This window comes from Dermacentor albipictus, chromosome 1 (genome assembly GCF_038994185.2).
Source record: "Dermacentor albipictus isolate Rhodes 1998 colony chromosome 1, USDA_Dalb.pri_finalv2, whole genome shotgun sequence".
Lineage (NCBI taxonomy): Eukaryota > Metazoa > Arthropoda > Arachnida > Ixodida > Ixodidae > Dermacentor > Dermacentor albipictus.
The window spans coordinates 88,322,017-88,343,623 of NC_091821.1; the positions used below are offsets into that span (position 1 = coordinate 88,322,017).

The 21,607-nt window shown below is 43.4% G+C and overlaps 1 protein-coding gene across 6 annotated transcripts in view; it reads left to right on the forward strand.

Moving 5' to 3' along the window:
• LOC139048715 (uncharacterized) overlaps positions 1–21,607 on the forward strand; it is a 293,534-nt gene that overhangs the window by 157,842 nt on the left and 114,085 nt on the right. For 2 of the 6 annotated variants that reach the window (XR_011507865.1, XR_011507863.1), the window contains 2 exons: positions 10,984–11,103; positions 11,970–18,634. The exons of 2 other annotated variants lie outside the window; for them this stretch is intronic. The gene's annotated coding sequence lies outside the window, so the exon portion shown is untranslated. Of the gene's footprint in view, positions 1–5,749; positions 5,784–10,767; positions 10,881–10,983; positions 11,104–11,969; positions 18,635–21,607 lie in introns of those variants that run through there. 2 more of the 6 variants (XR_011507864.1, XR_011507862.1) reach the window with 2 other exon arrangements.

Consider the following 21,607-nt stretch of genomic DNA (forward strand, 5'->3'; position numbering starts at 1 on the left):
GCTCGGAAGGGATGGCTCTGGGTAACTGGACCACTAAAAGATCGCACAACGGACCATATTCTGGGAACTGGAGTAAACGGAGACAACGACGCGCAGTATTCTCGCCATCTTCTCGTTCCTAATTTTTGTAAGCGTCTGCGCGAATTTGACTGAATTTTCTGTGCCATCTTGTAGTCATCTAGCTTTCCACTGCGGCGGTAAGCCCGTTCTGCGCGTCTTCGAATTGCCCTTAGGCATTCATATTCCCCGTCGACTGCAGCGTATTCATTTGGAACAATGACTTTCTTTGTGCAGATCTTGTAAGACTCACACAATATATTTGCAAAACTTTGAAAGTTCGGGTTTTCACCCAATGAGTTACTTAACTGGTGCCGAAAACTTTGCCAATTAGTATATTTTGAGTAGCGCCGGGTCCCCTCACTCCGTATGAGGCGATGTTTTACCAGGATCGGAAAATGATCACTGCCGTGCGTTTCTATGTCTGTTGACCATTCAACGCCATCAAGAAGGTCTTGTGAGCAGAGTGTGACATCTATACAGCTTGAGTAACGAAACCCCCGCAAGAACGTTGGAGAGCTGTCATTTAACACGATAAGATTACTTTTTTCTGCGGCAGACTCTATGATGCTTCCACGGGAATCGTTATATTCACTACCCCAGATGACGTTATGTGCGTTGAAGTCTCCACAAACCATCACATGTGAGTTCGCGATACCAAACACGTTCACCAAGCTGTCTACTGATATTTTGCTAGAACATTGCAGATAAAGACTAATCACTGTGACGCTTCTATTTCTAAAAGATATCTTGCATGCTACGAACTCCGGTATTTTTATATCGCTCGACTGTATTAAATAGGACGGAAGGTCTTTTCTCACGCATAACATCGCTCTGCTACTTCCAGCAATGCGCGATGATTTATATATAACATAGTTCGAAAGACGAAAGTCATCTCGTACGCCTGCCTCCTGTATACATAAAACAGGAAAGTTATGTTGAGCTAGTAGTTTGCGGAAATCAGCTGACTTATTTCGAAGGCTATTAGCATTCCACTGAAATATGAAAACATTGTTATAGCGATTATTCATTGTAGGCCTGCAGTGGAGCTGTTGGTGGTTGTGGAAGCACCAACGATTCCATAGAAAGCAGTGCTTTTACCTCTGGAAGGTTGTTTGCGTGTGGAATGGCGCTGAGAATTGCACGCAGAGCTGTGAATAGCATGGGCAGGATCATCTGTGCCACGGGTAAAGACGCGTAATCACCAAACGACGCTGAAGCTCCATGTGTGCTCGAAGCAGGTCGCTGAAGAGCGGACTGAGATGGTCGCTGGGATGACAGGTGTGGTTGAGGCGAATGTTGAGGTAGTTGTTCAGGTGTTAGGTGAGGTTGCCGTGTCACTGGCAGAGGGCGTTGTTTAGAAGGTCGGCGAAGGTCACTCGAAGCCTGGGCAAGATGAGTAGTGTTCTCTGGTGGTGGATCGTGTCGCTCGCTGTCAGAGCGTTGTCGACGTGAGTGCTTTAGAGCTGCAGAATAGTTCATGTTGACCACTTGTTCTTGTTCTCTGTTGGCAGTTGGAGGCGCGCATCTTACGCTTGTGTTCTTATAGACACTTCAGTGGAGATGGCCAAGTTCGCTTTGACCGCCTGGGCTTCTCCGAAATACCACCGAAATGTCAGCAGACGGGCTGTGGAGAGACAAATGCTCTAGGGGACAGTTTCTGGAACGCTCAGGCAGCGCATCAGTGTTCCGCGTGACAGTAAGGAGGCAAGTTCATCAAAATAGAATTGCAAAGTGCATAGTGCAAAGCTCCCGCTACCGCTTTCTGTTCCTCAATACGTTCTGCATGAAAGTTTTTCCGAGCGTGAAACAAGCCCGCGAACACACACAATGTTGCCGCGCCACTGGCCGCTCGAAGTAAGTGGCATTTATTCGCGAGCTTCTTTCACGCTCGGAAAAACACTTTTATGCAGCCCGTATTGAGCAACAGATAGCTGTGTCGGTAGTTTTTCTTGCCCCACTAAAATTTTATCATTGACACTTTTAACCGAATAATATTTGAGAAGTTTATTAATTAAGACTGACATTGTAATTCGGCGGAATGCAAAAAATAACCTGAGTATCTCCAAATGACAGCAAACAACATTACCTTGGTTTTGTGCAGCTACATGGCATTTGCATATATTAAAATCTTGGTGCATGATAGTTGGGACGCCCTCTGTATACTGCATAGTTATGTAAGCAGGCTGGGCGATGGGCGATGACCTATAAAATGGGCGATGACCTATATAATGCCATTAAGCATCGTTGCTCAGCCCCCGCCTTTCTTTGTCGTCGTTGTTAAGGCGAAAGCCTTAAGTGCCTCATGGGTCGAAAAATCCGTTGTCCGGCGTTGTCGAAAAATTGAGCGACCGGCGTTACGGCACCAACATTCAATGGCACCAAAATTGATTGTGCCACCCACGACCTTTGGTGGGAGTCGAACGCTCGACCTTTAGTGGGACCGAAATTCAATGGCACCAAAATTCATGGTTCCACCATTGATTGTCGAACCCATGACCTTTGGCGTTAAGGTGAAGTTCATTAAGACACAGTTAATTAAGATCGAGTTAATTAAGGCACTCGAACCCACGACATTTGTTGGGAGAAAACAACTAATAGGAAGTAACAACGCATTCGAATGAGAACTTCGGTTTAATTAATATCTCGTGAGCGCGCAGGCTTTCGCCTTCATACTCTTTAGCGTATGCTAAAGTTGCTGTCAACGTTTTTTTTTTTTTTATTCTCTCATATGAACTCCTGGAAGAAATTTCTCATTCTGCTCTCCAGTGATATCTTTGATATGATATCTAGGAGGAACGAGTGAGAACTAGAAAGGATTTCTCCCGGGAGCGATGGCCGGAGCTACGGTTCTCTGATTCTGTGCTTTCGCGCCTAATATTCACCTTGACGCTCTCTGACGCATTGAAGTTACTCCCCGAGCGTATGAAGATTGCGAATTATACTTAAAGAATGACAAAACACACAGCGCGACTTCAGCACATTCGTCCTTGTCACCCCTCAGCCGACGGATGCGCCAATTGCGGCAGCTGTAATCGTTGAAACGCATTGGACACGGTGGTATACGTTGATTTGCAACATGGTTGCCCGTGAGGACTATCCATCTCGCTCCTTACTGTGCGTGCCAAAAATGTGCCATCGTGTGCGAAGAGCACAATAATACTTTAGAACACGATTCTTTTATATATATATTCGAGGAACGCAATCGGAATTGATCATTTTGTAGTTTACTCGCAGGACCATATATATTTTACGAACCTGCAAAGGGATTCTAAGGGAGGTTTAACGTTAAAACTAGTACTGATATTACTACTTGAACCCTAATACTGCGGATAGAAAAGTTGACGAAACAACAAAAAATACTGCCTCTCCTACTTCGCTGATGTATTGTATACCTCCTCTATGATTACATAAATATATTAATGTTGCGCGCTGTCTCATACTTGTTCTTATAAATCGCGCGAATCTCATTAGTTGGCCCTAAAACGCTTGATTTTGGTTGCAATTTTTTTTACTCTCTCCTTATATCTGCAAGCAGCAAGATGGCATCCTCCGGGCGAACATGTAAATAGGCAACGTAAAATAACCGCCACGAAACCGTTGCATCCGCTTCGCACGCGCCATTATTTTTAATGTGGCCGTAAAACTGCGCGCCGCCTTCAAGATCCTGCGGGAAGCAAATATATACGAGCAATAAAGAAGGGCAGTGCGAAAAGTATGTGAATAATTCAGGCGCGCCTTTAGTGGCAAGCAAAGCGTGATAACCGCTGCGCTTTATGTCCCGTTGGCTGTCCTCGCCACCGCGAACTGTAAAAGGCGCCCAATTAAGCGGGCCGCAAGGAACCTAAGCTCGGTCGCCGCGTCGCTTGGCTGATTCCTCGCTTGGTTCGAGCTCTAGTTTTCGCTTCAGTTCCGACAATAGTGAGAGGCTTATCAGAGAGAGTTGGAGAGGTTTATCGCCTCGAACGAACTCGCTATTTATGCCTCGTATAGAATAGAACGCAGGGAGGAGGGCTGCATGGCGTCAGACGAGGTATATGCCTATGACTGTTACCTCGCACACATTACAATGGCAAGGCGCTAGAACATGTACTTCTCTGAGAAAAAAGAGAGAGAGAGCAGGGATTTGGCGAGAATGCCAATTTACTTCTCTGCCTGTGAATGTAACTTGTAAATTTAGGACAGCAGCGCAAACAAGGCATTGCGAACTTTCCAGTGCGCTCGTCAGCTTCAGTCTGTGCGTTTGAATAACGAATAAACCCCGTGTTTGTCGGCGAGTCTGTGATTCGTGTACATTTTACTCGAGGGTGCACATTTGCGCAGGTGTCACTCGATCAGTCGAGATGCAAGTGGACAGGAAATCCACATCTCATTGACCTCAAAGTACTCGTAAATATGTATCAGTATTGTTGACGTACATATGAGAATGGATGTACAAGTGGCAGAGGGAGTGTGAGCATAGTATATAATGGTTCCCTTTATCATTATTTTTTTTATAGAATGATATATACCAGTCAGAGTTATTTCGTTTCGCTCACAATAAACTTCGTTCAGCTCACGCAACCGACTGTGATGGCCTGAACGTCCGTCGTTTGATCCAACAGACTTGCTACTGTTTCGAGAAAAGGTCTAATTTTATTTATTTATTTATTTATTTATTTATTTAAATACCAACATTTAGACGAGAGCATTACAGTAGGGGGATTAGGTGTGCGAAGATCGCTTAATTGCGCTAAAATAACAAAATGCCGCGGTCCAAAAGGGAGCTCATAACAAACTAAACAAACTGTAAAGTAACAAGTAAACGCGCCACAGCACATTGTGCAGTGAAAAAAAAAAATATTTGGATGATTCTGAGCTAATTGTATGAACAGACGAAATAGTCGCGACGCGTGAATAAAAATAGATATTCACTGTGTAACATAATTTAAGAATTCGCGAACGTTTATAAACTTCAAGTATAATATCTTGAAAAGCATCTCTGAATGCAAAATAATAATAATAAGAATAATAATGAAATCAAAACAAGGCGATTGAGCTTTTTGTAAACTATAGTTTATCAATGCGATTCGAGAGGAAGAAATGTGTGCATCTGCGGTATTATGACATGTGAAGACAGCTTTGAAGCTTGTCAGGGCTTGTGACCCGTTTGCCGTCGGCGCGAAGTCGTCGACGGGGTATACAAGCCGGTTGGTCGTTCGTTACTCAAGCGAACACAGCGAAGGAGCCGGGGTCGGGAGAGAGTGCACTTTAATGAGCACCATCAATTCAGTCGGCTGGGCCTCGGCCTCCCACGATGGGACGTCGAGGTCTTGCCTCTTCGCCGCTTCCTAAGCCTGCTAGGTCGCCCAGAGTTGTTCGTCGAGATGGGAGCTGCGCAGGTCGGCGTGCCATCTCGACGAGAGGGTCACGGGATTAAGATCTGGGGATTGATGTTTGCACTCCCATAGCATGTGGGCGAGTGTTGGTGATTGAATTTTACAGACCTTGCACGTCTGGCTTGGGTAGATGTCGGGGTGTATGGTGTGATAGCGTGTGAGGGAGGGGTATGTATTGGTCTGTAACAGGCGAAGGGTGTCGGGTGGGCCTGCTAGTTAAGGGTGACAAATATGTTGATGCATCTAGCGCTAGTTTGTTTTCCAAGAGTTGAGAAACAAACTGTAATCTAAATTTTTGCCTTGGTACCTGTAATAGGGGAACGCCATTTGCTTGCATTCAACCAGAAGGTGAGTCCAATGGTGAAAATTTATTAAAATAAACCTTACGGCCTTTTTCTGAATACGTTCAAGACAATCAATGTTGCGCTTAGAATGAAGATCCCACATAATGCACGCATATTCCAGTCGCGGCCGCACAAGAGCAGTATAGCAGAGCATCTTAACTTTAGTGGGAGCAGTTTTAAGTTTATGTTTAAGGACACAAAGTTTGCGGAAGGCGGATGAACAAACATTATCAATATTAGGATTCCAAGACAGGTTTGAAGTGAGTGTTACACCGAGATATTTATAGCAACTTACTTATAGCAGTGAAGACGCTAATATGTAGGTATATGACAGCGGATTTTTTGGCGAGTTACTTGAAGGCAGACACATTTGTTCGTTAAGGGTCATTCCCTATTTTATACACCATTGATGCATATTGCCCAGAGTAGTGTTGAGATCGTTGTAATCGTTAGTGGAACTAATTTCTTGAAACAAAACACGATCATCAGCAAACAATCTTATCTCTGCACCAAGGCGAACAACATCAACAATATCATTAATATACAATATAAAGAGCAAAGGGCCTAGCACGCTGCCCTGAGGTACACCGGATGTGACCGGAAGACAGCCGGAGTATTGACCCGCTACATCAACGTATTGTTTGCGATTATTCAAGTAGGCTGAAATCCAAACAAGTATTTGTGGAATGCCTATTGTTTCAAGTTTGAAAATGAGTTTACTATGAGGAACTTTATTGAAGGCTTTGCAAAAATCCAAGAAAAACATATCTATCCTACCGTGTCTATCGAGGGTCAATGCCAGAGAATGAAATCATTGTGACGAATTGAGCTACGGTTGACAATCCTTTCCGAAATCCATACTGATATTTGGTCAATCAGCAGTGCTCGAGGAAGTTTGTTATACTAGTAGCCATGATATGTTCAATAATTTTACAGCATTGCGAAGTTCGTGAAATAGGACGGTAATTTCCTAGTGTCAGGCGGTCTTCCTTTCTAAAGATAGGTACAATACCTCGTCTAGCTTTTCCCTAATTGTACAGCAATTTTCGTGCAAAATTGGCAACTGGAAACAAGAGTCGCAAGGAGTTCAGAAATTAAGCAATCTACTAAGGGAGAGAGCCAACGCAACAGCCAAACAGAAAGCAAAGGCGAAAATTAACAAATGTGACCGTTGTTTGTGAAAATATTTTTGAATCAACATCTCCTTATTTAAAAAGGAAGTAGAGAAAACGCCGCTGGAAGTGGAGAATGGTTCCCTGTATTTTGAATGACGCTTCTACACTTATCATTCGAGCCGCCTGACGTAGCCACTTCTCTGCTGTGCTAATGTGGCTGTTTTTCTAACCTTCGGCGTTGGGCGCAGTACGTCTAGAACCGCTGCGGCCTCTGCTCTACGCGGTTGTATGGGACAGGTGACCATGCATCGTTACAAAACTTCCCAAATAACAACACAAGTCGGTTTTCGCACTTGGTAGAGCAGTAAACGAGGGATGCAAAAGAACTGTGATTGTCCCGTGAATACATATTTCTCTATCATTCTTCCAGAGATAATTTATAAAACGCTACTAGAAATCTTTATTTTACACTTCCGCTTGTTCATTCGTTCTTGGTAGTGTTCTTCCTGTGCATCATTCATGCGCGAGTCCATTTGATGTAGTTTTTTGTTTTCCAAGTAAAGGCGAGGTGTAACTCACAGGCATACCTATGAGATACATGTGATTTCAATTCTCTTTTGGGGGTTTACGCTTCTTTATGGCGAGCTGTGGGCGTTATTCACATTTGTACTAGTAAAGGTACCGCCTCCCTCATTTGCATAGAAATATTACCTTGGGTTGCCCTCCCCCCCCCCCCCCCGAAAAAAATCCTGGGTACGTGCCTGTGCTACATAACGGTGTTTTTTTTGTTTTTGTTTTTTTTTAACGTGAAAGTGGCCCGCGAATACACGCAGTGTGCCTCGAGCGGCCAGTCGCGCGGCAATTTTGCGAGTATTCGCAGGCTTCTTTCACGATCGAAAAAAAAAAGCTTTTATGTAGCACGTAGCGAGCAAGAGAAATCTGTATCAGGAGATTTTCATGTTGGTCTACAGTTTTATCATTGACACGTTTCATCTAAATATAATATTTGAGAACTTGCTCAAGTACTTAAGACTAATTATCCCATTAGGCAGACTGCAAAGAAATCATCTAAGTATCTAAAAGCGACGGCAGACAACATTACCTTGGTTTTGTCCACCTACGTGACATTCGCATATTTTTAAATCTTGGTGCTTGATAGCTGGGACCCCTTGTATACAAACATAGATGGATAGATAGATACATAGCCCGTGGAAAGTACGTGAAGTACTCTGATTATAATGCTAAGGCATTAATAGGGCCCCTGAAGCAGGGCCCGCGTTTTGTCACGTTCCATTTCATTTTGCCAAGCTTCGTGCATCGCTCCGACCGGCCGATCCCAGCGCGAAAGCCCGAGCTAATAACGAAGAGCGGAAGGAATGGAAAAACGAAATGGGGTGGACCGATGAAAGATACACGGCCACAGCTTGTCCGCCTCGATAACGTCAGTCGAACAGCCTCCACGTTTAGCATCGCTTCAGCTGCCGACACGTCATGCTTTGCGACCACCGCCGAGGTAAATTGCACAGCGGCTTCATTGCGCACACTGTGCGGCCGCTGCTTGCGCCGCGCCTGTACGTCGTTACGCGTGCTCGTTGCACGCGTAAAATGAGTAGTTTGGTGGCGCAAGGCCCTCTTGGGCCTCGGGGGCCCTTCTCCGTTAAGGAAAGACCAATTATGCCGACAACGCGTGCGTTGCTGCCGACGTGGAGCCGCGCGTCTGTTTCCGATCGATTGGCCGACTGTTTCTTGGAATCGATCACGTTTCGTGTGCCTGCTTCGGGCGCGACGACGATGCACGGAGAATGTTGCTAAAGAGAGAGAGGGAGAAAAAAACGAAAAGATTGGCACGAACAAGCGAATACTTAGGAAGAAGCGTTCGAGAAAAAGTGCAGAATATTTCATTTCTGTCATTCCCCAGTTAGGCCTGATGTCGTTCCGTGGGCGTGCAGCAGCCGACGTGCTAAAAGAAAAAAAAGTGTTGTGCGTGAAGAATATAAAATAACGACTATCTGGGCAGCGCGCGTTTACGTTTACTGCCCTTAAGGGAAGCTGACTCGAATCCAGTGCCAAAATGTCCAGTTAATTTGAAGCAGAGGCTGAGGGTGGTTTACTGTGCAGATAAGTGCGAGCATGTTGATTAACGCGACACATAACATATCGGCGGCATATTGTAAGTGATTATACAAGCTGGAGGTGCAGAATTCCGGAAAATATTTAAATGCATAAAAAAAAGAACAACTGAGAAAATTTAAAGGAATTTATTCACACACACACACACACACAAAAAAACTTGTCCCTAGGAGCAGATGCGAATCAGTCGAGATGTCGGACGCAATATTGGCGAAAGCGGCCGGGCAAGGTCAAAATCTCTCACGAACGGAAAGCTTCGTAAATTCGGCTAAATGTATCGTTTTGCGTTTTTCAACGCTTTGGGAGCATTTGAAAAAAATTATCCAGAAGTAATATAGCATAGCGAAATAAAGCTTTTCGCACGAGAGTCTGCGCAATCAGATGCTTTCAATTCTTAGCAATGCGTACACTCTAAAAACTGGGGAGAGTACCACAGGAGTAAAAGGGCCGATTTACTCCTCGAGGCGTTGTTTTACTCTTGCAAAATGGCGGAGAGAGTGAAATGCTTTGTTCACTCTCTGAGAGAAGGGAGAGTGAAATGTCCTTTCTACTCCGTCCGTCTGGCAGAGAGTAGAATGGCCATTCTACTCTCTCTCAGGTGGCCATTCTACTCTTGCGGCATCCGAGAGTAAAACACCAAGTTTACTCCTGCTTCATCTGATGGATTCCGGCCTGCATGGGACCAGGCGATGCATCACTTGCGCGCACATGCAGTAAAGAGCACTGCATTTGTTTGCTGTGATGCAGGAACGAATAAACACGCATACAATGATACTCGACGCAGGTTAAGAGGACTCCCCCCCCCCCGCCCTCCCATATCTACTTACAGGTATTTGCAGTGTTATATCGTGTTACGCGTGCGTTAACTTGATTTGGATACATTGTATGTATACAGCTGACCGAAATGCTATACAAAGTCTTAGCTTCGAGATACGTGCTCTGTCCTTGCACTGTGGCGTTATGACGAATTCGCAGTAGTTGTGAGATGGAGCGAGGCATTCAGCTCAACACATATGATATATATACTTCGTCTGTATGTGCACGGTTATAGCTGTCCCAACAGCGGGTGCTCTGTGCTGTATCACAACGCAGCACCTGAGTATGTTCTGTCGTAGTACTGAGGCACGTCGAAAATATGCGTTTCATCGCACCAATTAATGATATTAAAGACCCTGCCAATGAATGTATTGATCCTCAAGAACAATGTATATATGCATGCACTCAAAGCGCCCACGCAGATTGCCGCTCGGCAGATTGTATTTGGTTGTTGGCCCTTAGCGCACAGTTAATGAAACAATAGGTTTGGCCATTACCTGCGACATGCACATTTTCCACGGAGGCCAAGGTCTTTTCTCTATAACATACGCGGGGTGCTGGCCAATGTACTAGGAAACTGCTTGGCTACGAAGTACAATCTTCACTTCTGTACTTTTCCGTGACAAATCGTAGCGCCGAAACATACGCACTGAACTTTTAAAAACAGTACGACAAACTACGCCTCTGCTCTAGGATTTGTCATGAGGTCAAAACAATAAAAACAAACAGCGACAGTGCTATACTTTTCCAGTCAATATTTCAGTTCGCTCCGGTTGCTTTACATATTACTTCGTTTATTTAAAAATCCAAACCATGAAATCTGGGCGTGCACACACAGCGTGAAGTTTGAATTTCGCACATTTTCCCACGCATTTCGTGCGCGCCCTGCCTGTGCACTGTGCGCTGCGTACTGCGATAAAGAAAATAGTTTGTCAAAGGAGCCAAGCAGAAAAATTTTATACGCCCGCTAACTGCAGTAGTTGTTAAGCAATAATATTATGTTACACAAGTTACCCATAAATATTACCATTCATGTCGATGTAAGCGTGTATTTGTGCGCGTTTATTTGTATGAATGCGCGTTTGCGTTGTCATCTTTTGGCGCATTCCTGAAGAATATGCGGATTGCTTCCTTCATTTTCAGCGCTCTTTACTTGCCCCGCTGTGACCTCTTTGGTGTATTTCTACTTTATCGCCCGCTTTTGCGATGCTTCTTGTTGCCTCGAAGATCACTATGATCGCCTCCGACTCGGCGACGTCAAAGGTGAGCGAAAATTGAGCAGTGTTTCGAGTTGCCTCTGTTCGTTCATTCCAACGCGATCAACGAAAGCGCGTAAGTGCGTACAGCGCCTGTGCGTATGTTCCGCGCGCCTGTATGCTCCTTTTCATTCCTAGCACTATCTTTCACTTGCAAGAATTCGTTGTAAAGCACTAAATTTGTGGTATTAAACATGGAGCGAACTACCGGTGCCAGCTAAAACCGCGGGCATGTTGCGCCCATCTGTATTTTCACGGTGTTCGAGCACCGATTCAATTACCCTTATCAATGAGCGCTAGTGTTCTGTCGTTTTGGTGGACAGCAATGCGACGTGAAATCCGAACCGTGCTGCAATCGAAGTTCTTGCGTTCGCGCTACGCCGTCCAGTGAGGTGCATCGACTACATGCCATCAGCGGCCTTGCAGCAGCGATGGGCGCCGGGATCGGCGACAGTATGCGTGGGCCGATTTCCAGTTCAAATTTATTCTGCTGCGTTCACTTCAGGATTGAGTGCGCCGCGTTGCAACAAGGTCGCTGATAGGCTGTGTGGACACCGTTGCTATGTTCGCCGTTTTAAACTTATATATATATATATATATATATATATATATATATATATATATATATATATATATATATATATATATATATATATTTTTTTTTTAGGGGGGGGGGGGTAGGAGGGGGACTAAACATTATTTGCCCACCTCACACTGCCAGTGTGCAAAAGCAGCTACATTTTAATGTCTTCAATCAGTCGTTTATACCCGTCCATTAATATCAGCTTAATAGCGGTCCATGTAATTCTTTCGGTTGTTGCTTTTGGTGCATAATGGCTTCGTGCACATTTTAATACTGACATCTGCTTTCAGATTCAAAATGAGCCTGCAGACGCCACAGCTAGAACATGAAAGGTGAATTCTTGGACCAGTCATCATCTAGCGTCTCCATAATCGGATGCAGTGATGCTGAGAGAATGCACCGCAGGGAGTGGAAGGAAATTGCTGCTGATGCAACCACAAGCATTTTCAACATTGATCAGCCGGTGCACAGTGCCTTCACTAGTAGAGATGATGAATTTAGTCACCCAGCTGCTAGACTTTGCAAATTTGCAGGAGTGGGAATAAATTTCGCTGTCATGTGAGCAAACTAAATGTAATATGTGCCTTGTCAGAGTGTATGCCTGATATACAAGGGGTGTTCATAAAGTTTGTATTATCAGTACCATAAATTCGAAACAGGTGTACACATTAGGCATCAGCATGAGTGCATGTCATTCTAGATTTAGCAGAGTATATATTGTGTTCTATGTAGTGCTGCCATTCACTGCTAGAAGCACCAAACCAAAAACGGCAGCGTCAATCGAGAAAGTTGCTTGTAGCAAAAGCAGTGATGAGCTTTCTGCATTTCAAGGGACAAAATTTTAGGGGTATGTGAATATTCAAATTTTTCAGATAACGAATCAAATAGTCCCTATTAGTAAGTGCAAACACTTTTAGAATATTTTACAATGTCAACTGCACTCAATTACACATAAAAATGGAGCAAACGTACAGTAAGTTTGCATCCCCATGGAGATAGTATAGACGAAAAACAGAACTTGCCTCGTGGAGCAGGCTAAGCTGCTTAGGTAGCCATACTTTACATGTTATACAGCAATCATTTGCACTTTCTGAAGAGTCCTGTGTACTTGAAGAAACTACTTGTTTGCTCCTAATGCCCCGTTGGTGCTTTTATTAAACAACACTTCATAACGTGCTATGTATGACAGAAACTTGCCAACTTTAAGCATGCTAGAATGTGAACATCTCTTTATATGTAAAATTATGACAATGGCTGTTCATTATTGGAAAATATATTTGATTTGCTTTAAGCACTGTTGGATTTGTATTGCATTTGATCTAAAAAATCGCTCTTCGCACACCCCTACAAAATTCCAAAAAGATTGATGTCAACACTGTGCAGTGTTGTTCACCGCATGCCGTAACCAGCTCAGTGTGAATTGTGCCTCTTAAATTGCAGAAAGCAAATTGCTACTCTTGTTTCAACCAACTTTCCCAATGGATGCTGCCATTTGTAGTTTGATGCCCCTCGCAGCGTTTCGTGATACTATATAGAAGACAATTTTTATATCTTGCTGAAACTAAAGATGTGCACTCTTATTGATGCTTATTCCATACACGTGTTCCAAATTTATGGTGCTGATAATAGAAACTTTATTAATGACCCTAGCCTGTAGGGATCCATGGTCTGATTACGAGGCGCACAATAGCGAGGGCCTCTGGATTAATTCTGAAGACTGAAGGTTCTTTGCTGCACACCCAATGTGTGGCACACGAGGGTTTGTGCATTCTGCCTCCATCGGAAAACCGGCTCACACATCACACTTACGCAAACCTATTTGAAATAAACAGAGGGCACAGCTTTATGTTCAGTTCTTGTTGTCACGAGTGCTCAGTCATAGTGCCAGAGCCACTATGTTTAAATGTTTTCGCAGATCTATACCAAGTGTTGATGGCCTTACTTAGCAAATCCATATAGGCACTGCCTGTTATTGTATTTTTCTTGTGCTATATCCAAGCATTCACATTCCCTGAGCTCTGAATTGTCATATACCAAGCATCTGTACACTTGCTGTTAGCTTAGTAAATTTAAGCAAACACCTTTGATTTGCTTCCGAAGTAATTAATAAGCATGACGTAACCATGATGCTCCAAAAAGTGTTTAAATAGACATCATCATCATCAGCCTATTTTATGTCCATTACAGGACGAAGGTCTCTCCCTGTGATCTCCAATTACCCTTGTCTTTCACCAACAGATTCCGATTAGCACCCACAAATTTCCTAATTTCGTCGCGCCAACTAGTCTTCTGGCTTCCATTCTCTTGGCACCCATTCTGTCACCCTAATGGTCCAATGGTTATCTAATCTGTGCATTACATGACCTGCCTAGCGCCATTTTTTTCCTCTTGCTGTCAATTAGAATATCGTCTATACCCGTTTGCTCTCTGATCCAAACCGCTTCTTTGTCTCTTAAAGTTATGCCTAACATTCTTCGTTCCATCACTTTGCGCGGTCCTTAACTTGTTCTCAAGCTTCTTTGTCAGTATCCAAGTCTCTGCCCCATATGTCAGCACCGGTAAAATGCACTAATTGTATAACTTCATTTTCAATGATAATAGTAAGCTTCCAGTCAGGAGCTGACAATGTCTGCCGTATGCGATCCAACCCACTTTTATTCTTCAACGAATTTCCTTCTCATGATCAGGGTTCCTTGTGATTAATTAACCTAGGTAAACATACTCCTTCACAGACTCTAGAGGCTGACTGATTATCCTGAACTCTTGTTCCCTTGCCCGGTTATTCATCGTTATCGTTGTCTTCTGCATATTAATCTTCAACCCCGCTCTTACACTCTCTCTGTTAAGGTCCTCAATCATTTGTTGTGACACGTCTGCAGTGTTGCTGAATAGAACAATGTCATCGGCAAACCAAGGGCTGCTGAGGTATTCGCCGTCGATCTTTAATCCTAAGCCTTCCCAGTTTAATAGCTTGAATACTTCTTCCAAGCACACAGAGAATAGCATTGGAGAGATTCTGTCTCCTTGTCCGACCCGTTTATAGGTATCTTCCTATTTTTCTTGTGTAGAATGAAGGTGGCTGTGGAATCTGTAGATATTTTCTAAGGTACTTACGTACATTGTCTGGGGTACTCCTTGATTATGTAATGCCCCTATGACTGCTGGTATCTCTACTGAATCAAATGCCTTTTTGTAATCTATGAAAGCCATATAGAGAGGTTGATTGTACTCTGCGGATTTCTCGATTACCTGATTGATGACATCGATGTGATCAATTGTATAGTATCCCTTCCTTAAGCCAGCCTGTTCCCTTGGTTGACTAAAGTCCAGTGTTGCCCTTATTCTATTGGAGATTATCTTGGTGAATATTTTGTGTGATACTGGGAGTAAATGAATGGGCCTATAATTTTTAAATTCTATAATGTCTCCCTTTTTGTGAATTAGTATAATGTTTGCATTCTTCCTATTTTTCTGGAGTCTCTTGCAGTTGATAGACACTTTATATAGAGAGCCGCTAGTTTTCCAAGCATTATGTCTCCTCCATCTTTGATTAAATCGACTATCATTCCATCTTCTGCCGCTTTTACCTGCCATGTCTTGCAAGGCCCTTCTAACGTCATTGCTAGTTATAGGAGGAGTTTCTTTATCCTGTTCGTTACTGTTTACAACGGAGTTCTCCCGAGTCCTCTGAGTACTGTACAGGTCACTATAGAATTCTTCCACTACTTTTACTATACCTTCGAGATTGCTGATAATATAACCCAGCTTATCTTTTAGTGCATACATCAGGGTTTGCCCGATACCAAGTTTCCTTCTCACTGATTTAATTAGCTCAATTGTAAAGGTTCTTGTGGTGTCGAGTGACACTGCTGCGCATGGAGCATTCTGCAAAGCAGTGTCACTTGATGCCACTGGAACCACAGCAAACACTTCTATGCAGCAACATTAAAATAGCTTCTCAGTTTGCGCTGAACTTTCTTCTTTTCAATGTCTGTAAGAAAAGTTATTGTGGAAGTTAAAAAAAGAAGCTGCTGTTTCCTCACTAAACAGAGAGGCGGTGCACTGCTACAATGTGTGGCCACACTGCTGCTGAAATGTTTTACCACCAGCAGCTGGCGGCGTGCACTTTTCCTCCAGTGTGGCTGGGGCTTAACGCATTGTCCATGGGTGGCTGGAATGTTATTCAAGCTAGTACACTGCAATGTAAAGCTATTAGTTTTAGAAATGCCACTAAATGCCTACTTCTGCAGTCATATCTGCAGTTAGGTGAAAACACGATTGCAATGACCATTTGCATATATATATTCACACAAAAAAAAACATTATCCTGAAATACATGTTATGCAGAATCATCAACAAGGCTCTCCTGTGTAGTTCACACTTTGATAATGTCTGGCACTTCTAATAAATAGCAGTAGACATGAGACTGAACTAGTGAAGGTTCTATCATGTTAAATGGTGGGAAATGAGACAAAGTACAGTCAAAGCATGTTAGGCTAATTAGTCTTTGTCCCCCCTTTTGGCCATCCTTTCCTTGCTTTGCACTGTTTAATGAGATTTCTATGAAGCAAATACATAGTTTGTGCAAAGAACCATACACAGTAATGAGACAGTGCAATGCATCTTAAACTGCTCTAATTTTCAGCCACGAGTGTTTATAATGTGCAATATTTGTGCATTATGTTCCTTGTTGTGTTAATACGCAATCTCTAGCTCTGCTATATTTTGATGCAAAACCGTCGAATGGCCCATTGAGCGAAAGAGCCAGCGTCTGTAGTCTAGCAGCAAAATAGCACCTAAAGACCCATTGCCCGCAACACGTCACGACTGCGCCTTAACGGAACAGAGCAGGCGAAAAGGAACACCTGCTACTGCAGTAGCACGTCAGATATTGTGTGAGGGGAGAGCGCATCACTGTGACACTACGTCACCCTCACTCTCGCTTTCGGAAGCCTGTTTATCAGCGCATTCGCTGCCTGTGCAAGCTCTTGCCTCCATTCTAACTGTGCCTCGGTAAGGCCAAATCAAAATGCACCAGGTGTCTCAATGCGCTCGTTTACCTTCCAAGGAGTTTGTCACTCGAAGGACCGCTCAGCGGCATTCAGTTGGACATTATTTCTTTCGCATCCCCAACTCATAAGTGCTTAGGTGTCCTCAGATGTTTTATGAGCAACTTTTGCACAATGTCATAGCATTTAGAACGTATTATTTCTGCTTTGTTCTCAAATCTGACTAATAATTGCTTTGATGAAATGCACTCACCTAGGTATGACTTTCATGAATATATATTTAATGTGAAGTTGTGCACTGCATTCTTTTCAGCATGAAATATACATTGATGAAATTGCACTTCTAGTAACTCTCACAGATCACAATTGCACCTATTTATTCCTCATAAACAAAGGAGGCACCTTCATGTTCAAGTGCTTTAGTCACTATGTGGGCATATTCATGCCAGAGCCAAAATGGTGAATATCTTGCTACTGTGCACCAAATTTTGGTACCCTTCAGTGAATCATATAAGCACTGCCTGTTTCAGCATTCTTGGTGTACTATGTCCAAGCATTTGCTTTCCCTGTGCTTTAAAATGTCATGTACAAAACATTTATGCTCGGTTGCAGTGTAGGGAAATTCAGCAATAATATGTAATCGTGTGTGACAGCACACGAGAAGGTTCTCATATGTTATCAATTTTAAGTGCTGTTTATATACTTATAATTTAAATGATGCTTTGCTAATGTTTGTCATTTCTATTAAGCAGTTTAGTTACATGGCTTGCATAAAAAACTGTGCACAATTATTCAACACTGCACTGCATCTTAATCTGCTCTAATTTTCTGTGAGGAGTTTTCTATAACCTGTGTAACTAGTGCATTATGTCCCTTGTTGCTGTGATAGCTTGTGATCTCTTTCATGATTACGTATTATGTTTTGCTGAGTTTTGCACTGATGCTTCCTCCATCTGTATCCTTGTTTCCTTTGTAACTTTTTGTCAGTATAAAACTCAGTGCAACATAATCATTAACATGCACTAACTAGCCCCATTCCTTACTTTACTTAATGCAATCTCTTGCTCTGCAATATTTTATTAGCAAGTTATGGATAAGTTATCCACAGTACGTTGAAAATTTTACTTGTACAAACCGGATCTGTTCAGATCTGGCATAGAATTAATTGCAGCACATCAGGTAGAAATAAAAAACAAGCACTTGCATCTCTGTTTTTTTTTCTTGTGTTTTTGTCCTTGCTGCACTGCATTTCAGGTCATTTCATGATGATTAACCAACAAGCCCACATCGCCACCCTCGCTGACTTGTGCTGTGATAAAGTTTATTCACCTAGGTGTGAATTTCGTCTACATATATATATTGTACAGAAAGTTTTTGCCTGTTGTATTCCTTTGCAGCGTGAAATAAAAAGACATTGAAAACACTTGTGTGATCACTCCTTAGTGGGGTATGTATAAAAGATTGAATTACTACAGTGGGGTTTAAATTAAGGTGAAGAACAATAAGCATAATAAAGGTGCTGTTGCGACGTGGGGAACTTTATGCACTATGGTGGAGTAAGGATAGTGGGGCTGGGCCTGATATCCAGGTTGTTTTTGAACACATTGGTATTTGCATTTTGTGCAAGAATGAGCAATGATGCAGATGTTCAAGCTGTAGCTGCAATTTTTTCTTTTTGTCACAGTGCCCGTCTCGTCCCTTTAACTCCTCTATTGTCTTGGTCACATCACGTTTCCCCTCTCTGGTGTTGGGAGATTGGCGACAGCTTCGTCCAATTCGGAGGTTTGCAGCCCTTTTCCTATGAGGAATTTGGCCCAAGACATGCACAGCACTGTGCACAAACAGGGAAAAGCACAATGACCATTTCTCCGACGCAGACAGACATTGCAGTTTGAGCATAGAGAAAGAAATGGTTTGGGCCCGGTAGTGCTCCACAAAGGCGCCTGGGTCCAATTTGGTCTTCATTGCCCAAAGATGGGAATGAAAAGGCATGCACACAGGTGCTCAATGGGAAAGAAAGGCACCACAAGGTCATTTGGAGGACTGCGACTTTGCAAATTGTCCAAACTCGTTTCGTGGTGGGTCCAACTGGTTCAATTGCCTTGAATCGCCGCACTTGGAACTCGTTTTGACGAGTTAAACATTGGCCATAATGCATAACCTTCAAAGCAAGAGCTCGTATGGTTTTCCAGTTGATGTGCATGAATGGCAACTTCATTTTCCAAGCGTTGGTCATGCTTGGCCTTCATTCACTTGGCCAAATGTACTAGGCTTGTCACACATAAGCATGGATTTTGGGTTGGCTTCCAATGCCTTCCCAATGATAGACAGTTTGGTCAGTGACGATTTACCATGTTTGCACCTTGCAATCTTGCTGAAAGGGTTATGACGAGAAAATAAAGGACAACAGCAGTCGTTTGGGCCGCTGTGCTTGGCATTAATGCGCAGTTGTCATTATCAGATACATCTTCTAACGCGATAGCTTTAAGGACGCCGTGTCGCAGACCAGAAAATTAAAGACAACAGCAGGCGTTTGGGCCGCTGCGCTTGGCATTAATGCGCGATTGTCGTTATCAGATACATCTTTTAACGCGATCGATAGCTTTAAGGACGCTGTGTCGCAGAAAATCCAGCGTCGGGCGCCGCTTCGACGAAGGGAATTTCGAACCGAAGTGGATACACTATATACCACTCTTCTACCACCAAATTTGCTCATATCTCGTCTTTCATTCTTTACAAAGTTATTCCTCGGCACTTTGACAACGGCAGCCCACAAACAAATGTAATGAGAAAACAAAAATACAGAGAACGCATATTATTTATGTTAGCTCTTCTCAGACTGAAATATTAAAAGTGCGAAACCGGAGATCGACCCACGCAAGAGGCTGCGCTTCTATCAGAAAGCTTGCCTTCGTGCGTAGCGTTCGCCGCCAGCGTTTCCCGGTAAATGGTATATTGTTACATAAGCTGCACTTGCTCGGAAACATGAAATGCAGTCAGGGGTCTTTGAATGCTATCGCGTTCACCTCAGGCGAAGCTTAAGCGTCCTCCAAGTTTTTGGCACAATTAGGCAGATGATATGGATCGATCAAAACGACCTGCGCTGAGAGGTCGAAAGCAATTCGACATAAAAGCGTACGTTCACAGCATGTGAACGGTGTCGCGCACTTGAGAAAGTATATGTATATACACCGTCAAAAGATCTTGCAACTTCACCAGCAGCAAGGTTGCTGACGGCTCGATCGCCACTTGATTCTGTTCTGCGTGAATTTGGTGCTACTTGCGCCGTTTAAGACACTCGCGAAACCCACTTAATACGTGCTTTCATTCTCAGCATGCGCCAGAACGTTCTAGCTTCAACATGGTGATCGACGGCGCAGGCCTGTTACTATCAGCGCGCATGAAACTTGGATTGCGCCGTGACCAACCAGCACACTATCGGCAACAAATAATCCGTACATCGCACCGTACAAGTACTTGCGATGGTCACAGACGAAATCTACTGAATAGTGGGTTTCGCTTTGATACGCAGCATGCATCCCAACGTGCTTTGACGTGTGTGTGCGTACCGCGCTCTCGCTAACGTCGAGCACGGCTGGATCATTATATCAGCGCGCATGAAACATGGCCAGTTACTTGACGAAGCAGCACTACACTATCGATCGGCAACAAGCAAAGAGATAACCCGCACCAGATACACATGCGCGCTGCGCACGCGCGAGACCCACTGCATACGTGATCGCAAAGCCGCCTTGATACGCTATATACATGCGTCCCTATGACAGCAACCGCTGGCTAATGTGCTCAGTACATATCACGGCCTCCTCATTCAGCATCTCCAGTTTATTTTGAACTGACTCGCATACTTCCATCGCAATTCTTGTCCGAGTACTTGCAGCTAAGATTCCCGCACTGAAGCATCTCCCAAGGTAGCATATAGATAAAACGCTCTAGCAGCACAAAATTGACTAACTTTTCATCTACTTATTGGAAAATTTATAAAGCAGCCCTGAAAAGGGGTTTATGCAACATAGGTTGCCACCCGTAGGTCAGAAAAATTGTAACTGACTCAGACTCGCTCATAAAAAAAAATATTTTTTTTTACTTAAAGCTCACTCACTTGCGACTCAGTTTAACCAAAATTATACGCAGCCGGACTCACTTAACTCTGACTTGCCAAAATTCTACTCAACCAAACTTACTCGTACTCAGATTCAACAAAGTTCTACTCAGCTGTACTCATTGATACCGTGAGGTCAGTCCAAGCGAGTCGACTAATGAGCGAGCTTGCCAACCTATGGCTGCAACTGTGCTTTTTGTTAGGTAATGCAAGAGAATGCTTCAGCCAGGGTGTCCTGCTAGAGTTTAACTTCAGTCCAACGTTAAGTTTTATTCAGCTGGAAGCTTCAATACACGATGAAAAGCAGGCTGTGCACAAAGGACAAATTTTCTATATATGATTAGTATAATCTAGGGCTATACAAATGGTAAAATTACAATTATTTTCTCATTTTTAGGGTAACAAGAAATATGAAGTTTGCACAAAGGCTCATATGCATTCATACAGGCATTACCATTAACAAATAGATGTCGAGACAACTGAGGAGCTGGTAAAGAATAGACAACTGCTTTCACTTACCTGGGACGTCACAGCAATGACAGTAATCAGACAAGGGAACAGCATGTTACCAGACACACATCTTTACATGTTTTTGCAGCAGCTCACTCACGAAGAGAGGCGTGATACTTCAGCAACACATGTTGCTGCAGTATTGTTGCTAGGAACGGGTGGATGTCTGATTTTCCCTTTATTAATTACTTCTCTCCACCTTGCGGGTTTCCACAGAACTATTATGTCAAACTCTTGCCTTTGCTTCATACTGTTGACAAATTCGACTTCACCCTACCATCTGCTAGCC